The sequence below is a fragment of the Gekko japonicus genome, unplaced genomic scaffold (genome assembly GCF_001447785.1).
Source record: "Gekko japonicus isolate JY-2015 unplaced genomic scaffold, Gekko_japonicus_V1.1 scaffold295, whole genome shotgun sequence".
NCBI lineage: Eukaryota > Metazoa > Chordata > Lepidosauria > Squamata > Gekkonidae > Gekko > Gekko japonicus.
Window position 1 is genome coordinate 738,223 of NW_015164191.1, and position 5,870 is coordinate 744,092.

General features: G+C 45.6%; 1 non-coding gene across 1 annotated transcript; it reads left to right on the top strand.

Annotated features, from left to right (window-relative positions):
* Positions 1-4,099: 4,099 nt before the first annotated feature.
* TRNAG-GCC lies at positions 4,100-4,170 on the top strand. Its single transcript has one exon. It is a non-coding gene; the product is annotated as a tRNA-Gly (tRNA).
* The last annotated feature ends 1,700 nt before the right edge of the window (positions 4,171-5,870 follow it).

Consider the following 5,870-nt stretch of genomic DNA (forward strand, 5'->3'; position numbering starts at 1 on the left):
CAGGAATGATTTGAAGTCAGAAAATTAACCTTCCCTTGTTTCCAAAGTCCATTGGTTGTTGTTCCCCCCTGGGGATCAACTCAACAATTTCCTCACAATTTTAGAAGAAGAGGAGGAGGAGATTGGATTTATCCCCCGCCCTTCACTACCCAAAGGAGTCTCAGAGCGGTTTACAGACTCCTTTCCCTTCCCCTCCCCACAACAGGCACCCTGTGAGGTAAGTGGGGCTGAGAGAGCTCTCTTGAGAACTGCTCCTGAGAAAGCAGCTCTGAGAGAACTTGTGACTGAACCAAGGTCACACCAGCAGCTGCATGTGGAGGAGTGGGGAATCAAACTTGGTTCTCCCAGATTAGAGTCCAAGCACTTAACCACTACACCAAACTGGCTCTTTAAAATAAGCACCATTAAGAACGTTTATCATCTGCACCACGGCAGTATTTGGACTGATAGTTGGCTCCACTTGCATTTTGCTTGGGTTCTGCATGCCTTGGATTCAATGCTCCCTGTAAGCTGTGGAGTCTTGTGAGCAAAAATTCTGCTTTGTGAGCTACTGGCTTTAAAGTTGTGAGTGAGCAGTTTGGCTGTCGCACAGGTTAATTTGCTCTGGAGCCTTCCTTCCTGAGCGAAGACAAAAATGTGTGAGCTGGAGGCTAAAAAATGGTGAGCTAGCTCACACGAACTCAGCTTAGAGGGAACACTGCTTGGATGACTTAAAACCACTCTTGTTCAGAGTATGTGCTCTTGGCGTGTCTGTTCAATCAGCAGCATTCTTCCATTGGTGGCAGTCATCAGGAGAGTGTGTACTCAGAACTCATAGAATCCAACTATAGTTCCAAGGGGGTAAATGTTTGTGACTGAAGAAATGCATGCTGGTGGTCAGGCAGGCAAAATGAGCAATGCTGGAATATGGCTTCCTCATGCCCCCTTCCCTGTATTCCGGACACCCATGACAACCAAGGGAAAATGGCTTTTCTGTAGGCTATGTTTTCCATTCCAACCAACGTTTTGGATGGCTGGGAGGACCGCCTACTCACTTATCAACTTGCCTGACCATTACGATCATCTTGGGAGGCCCGGCCTTAGGTGCCCCCTCCTTCTGAGATAAAGCAGGTGGCAACAGGGGACAGCGCCTTCTTGGTCATGGCACCAAAGTTCTGGAACTGTCTCCCCAGGGAGATTCATCTGTCTCTTTCTGTTGTCCTCTTCACCAGTGCTTTCAGACATTTTATTGTTTTGTCTTGGCATTCCGTCAATGCTCCCTCCTTCCTGACCAATGTTTTAACTGCAGTTTTTATGTTTTGTATGTATTTTAACTCTGTTTTGTATGATATTTTTAATGGTGTGTGTTCGAGTAGTGGTTAAGTGTGTGGACTCTAATCTGGGAGAACCGGGTTTGATTCCCCACTCCTCCACTTGCACCTGCTGGGTGACCTTGGGCAAGCCATAGTTCTGTCAGAGCTGTTCTCTCAAGGACAGTTCTGGAAAGAGCTCTCTCAGCCCCACCTACCTCACAGGGTGTCTGTTATGGGGAGGGGAAGGGAAAGGAGTTTGTAAGCCGCTCTAAGACTCCTTTGGGTAGTGAAGGGCAGGGTATAAATTCAATCTCTTCTTCTTCTTCTTCTTCTTCTTCTTCTTCTTCGAAGGTGATTTTAAGTAGTTTTAAGTAGTTTTAAAACGTGGGTTTATCATGCATGTTTTAAACCGTTAGCTGTCTTGGTAACCCTTTTAAGGACAGAAAGGCAGAATACAAATTTTGTAAATATGTAAACAACAACTGTGCCAAAGCGAAGCAAGAACATGCATGTTGGCAGCACTTGCTGTCTGAATCCAAACAATGCTCCTGCAGATGAACGGACACAGGATCCCAGGGACTGGTATAGAAAGAGAAGGCGCACACATAGCTTCCTCCCTTATCACTAGGTCTCTCTTATTCCCAGTTGTAAAAACAAGGGCCAAAGATAGAGGGGATGTGGAGAAAGCACAGTGAGGGCAGGCATGCACAAAGCACTTACAGTTCAATCCTGCATGTTTGAGGGGAAAAGAGGACACCAAAAATATGTTCATGAGTGCCACAAACAAAACTGTGATCAAATTGTGTTCCAATAGAGGCCTGATTGGGGAGGGTCCCAGCTCCTTCAACACAGCACTTCCTATTAATTTTTCCTACCCCTGAAATTATTAGATTGCAGCTATTTGCTGCATATTTTATTATAGAAGTACTTCTTAATGATGCATTTCTGCAATGAATAAGACAAACTCCTATTTGTCCTTTGCCATGTGTGTGGACCCTCTTGGGGAAAGACCCAAGCAAGAACCACCCTTATTTCTTTGTAATTCTTTTAATCAACATTTTTACAAAACATAAACGCAGACAGGTGTTCTTAACCTATAAGACTGGGGACTTCCTAGCATGTTTAAACACGTATTTAAAATGAGCCGGATGGGTGAAAACGGAAGGGGGAGAGTTCTGCCGACGCAGGTTTGTAGGACACTTTCCACGGGACGTCCGCCTCTCAGCTGCTTTGGGTGGCTTCTCGCCGCTCCCTCTTTGCTTGGCTGGTGGAGATATGGACAGCTTCCAAAGCAGAGGGGTGACGTGAGCCGCACCTCAGACTGAACTAATCTCCTGTTATCAGCAGAGCTGTCTCCGCTTTACATTCTCGATCCCACATTCAAGCTGGCCAGCGTCCAGAAAAGCTCTTCAGACATGATGAGAGCTTATCTCAGGTGTTCCTCACCCATCTCCCTTGTCTGCTCTTCTCTCCACCCCTACCCCGCCGACGTCCTTCTCTTGCTTTATACTGACCTAACATCTTCCTGGCATTTCACTTTATCTGCCAGGAAAAAAAAGGTGTTATGAGCACACTTCTTTCATTTTCTAACCGGCTGTGCCACCTCCGACCCCCATTCCCTCTCCAGCTCCTAAAATGAGGACCATAATGGGCTTTTAGTGCTATTAAGACTTACCAGCTTGGTGACAATTGCTTTTATAAGCTTTAATAGGTAAGAAGAAGGCAGTCATTTTGAAAAATCAGCTCACTCAGGATTGCAGGATAAGTCCATTAATGCAATAGTGTGGCTCCCTTTACCCAGATATCATTATTGTCACAGACCGAGGTTTCTCAACACAATGGCGTTGGTAAAATATCCATAAAACTCCACTAACTAATGGTCTCCTTTGTTTACGCTTGTGTGTTTCGAAGCAAAACATTCGTTTTAGGATGGTGGTACTGGGGGGAGGCATGGGGTTTTTTTAACAGCATTATCCAGCAGGTGACAGCAAATTGCATTCTGTTGCTAAGTGCGATTGATATCATCTGTTTGATTAGCACGTGTTGGTCTACAGAGGTTCATGGCAGGTGCATTACAAAAATTTGCCATCCTCTGCAGGAGGAGGTGGCTTTGATGTATTAAAGTGTGTGAGCTAATTTATGTGGCATGGCTAGGGGTGGGTGGGGGTTTAAATCAAAGCCTAAATGAGTCTAAGCCGCTTATAAACCAAAGATAAAGGGTTATTAATAGTTACTAATCTACTGCTAAATACCTAGAGAAACAACTTGTGAAATATGTATTTTTAAAGGCCTTTTCTCTGAAATGTGTTTTTTTGGACAGGTCAGAGCCTCAGAAAAAAAAAAATGTTATCAACCATAATCTGCCAGTATTCTGTATCTCATCTTTGAATAATGTTGGAAAATCATAATCTATTCAATTATAGACAGATTCTCTTTGTATCCACCCCCCCCCCAAGGAAAAGACAATATAGGGACGTCTGGCCTAAGTTTTCTTATTACCGACATATGATTTTGTACTGTGTTTTAACAGTGGTTTAATTTAACCTGGATTATTGTGCTTCTATTCTGTTATAAACTGCCCTGGGCCCTGCTTGCAGGGAAGGGCAGCCTAAAAGTCTAAACAAGAGGTAAATAAATGAACTCTTAGGAACCATTAGTAGGAACAAAGGCCACAGAATTCCGACAGCCAAGGTCACCCAGGAACTCCTGACAGCAGAAGAAGAGAAAAATGTGCCATGGAGTTGTAGCTGGCTCATGGAGACCCCCATCCATGGGATGTTCCAGGCAAGAGATGAGCAGAGGTGCGAGGGGGCATGGCTCAGTGGTAGAGCCTCTGTTTGCCATGCGGAAGTCCCAGGTTCAATCCCTGGTATCTCCAGTTAAACGATCTGGCAGTAGGTGATGTGAAGGACCTCTGCCTGAGACCCTGGAGAGCTGCGGCCAGTCTGAGCAGACTGATGTTGATAGATCAAGGGTTTGATCCAGTATAAGGCAATTTCATGTCTTCCTCTGCATAGCAGCCCTAGTCTTTATTGGTAGTCTTCCATCCAAGTATCAACCATAGCCGGGTTGGACCAGGTTAGTTCTTCGATGGGAGACCACCAAGGAAGTCTACAGTTGCTAGGCAGAGGCAGACAGTGTCAAACCACCTCTGTATGTCTCTTGCCCTAACCTGGATGTCCCAGGCTGCTCTAATGTTCTCAGAAGCTAAGTAGGGTAGGCACCGGTTAGTACTTGGATGGGAGATCACCAAGGCTTGGACCAGGATAGTTCTTCGATGGGAGACCACCAAGGAAGTCCACAGTTGGTATGCAGAGGCAGGCAAGGGCAAACCACCTCTGAATGGCCCAGGCTGGTCCGATGTTATCAGATCTCTGAAGCTAAGTAGTGATGGCCCTGGTTACCACTTGGATGAGAGACCACCAAGAAAGTCCAGGGTCGCTACACAGAGGCAGGCCATGGCAATTCACCTCTGAATGTCTCTTGCCTTAAGACATCAGAGAGCCAGTTTGGTGTAGTGGTTAGGAGTGTGGCCTCTAATCTGGGAGAACCTGGTTTGATTCCCCACTCCTTCACATGCAGCTGCTGCTGTGACGTTTGGTCAGTCACAAGTTCTCTCAGAGCTGTTCTCTCAAGGGCAATCCTCGAAAGAGCTCTCTCAGCCCCACCTGCCTCACAGGGTGTCTGTTGTGGGGAGGGGAAGGGATTGTAAGCCACTCTGAGACTCCTTCAGGTAGTGAAGGGCGAGGTATAAATCCAGTCTCTCCTTCTTCTAAGCCACTGAACGTTGCCCAAAATGAAATGCTGAGGTGAATTTAGAAGTTCCCTTTTCTGCGGAGGTCTGTATATCCTTAAACTTTCTTTACTTGGAAGTCCACGTAAGAAGAGGTGTTATTGTACATAATTACCTTGACTACCTGAGCTATTCAAAGCCCCAGCTGCCGGGTTTGAAAAAGAAGCCTGACATTTGTGCTGATTCACCAAAAGAAGTGCCAGCAATTGTACTCTTTTGTATGCTTCAATCTTCTGGCTGGGAAGATTTCTTAGCATCCCCTGATCTCCATCTTCTCCGGGCCTCTTCTTTCGACCCCTTTCATCAAAAACATTTATCTCCAAGGACTCCAGGTTAATCTTCTGATCCTAGTCCTGTACCGCAATCAGAATAACTTAGGCTAAATGCCATCAGAGGGCCTGCTCCTTTCTGCTTCTCTCTCGGGTGGTGTCGAGTTTCAACTGAATCCTATGGCTGACCTGTTGGAGCTCCAGCTGACCACAATCAGTTTCCTCTTGAGTTCAAATTGGAAGAGCATTTCTCTCCAGCCGGGACTATGACATGTCATCAACCTTCTGATTTCTGTCTAACAGCAAGAAAATACAGGCCATTGATTTCTGTAGAGCCAGTTCACTTACCTGCAACACTTTCTGAAGGCCAAGGCTTTAAGTTATAAAGGACACATGAACAGCTTTCAACAACATTATTAAAGACAGGTTAACTTCCACAGACCATGTCTGAAAACTAATGAATCTGAGGAAACAGAACACTGGCTGAGAACTTTAGACTGGGACCTTGAATTTGCA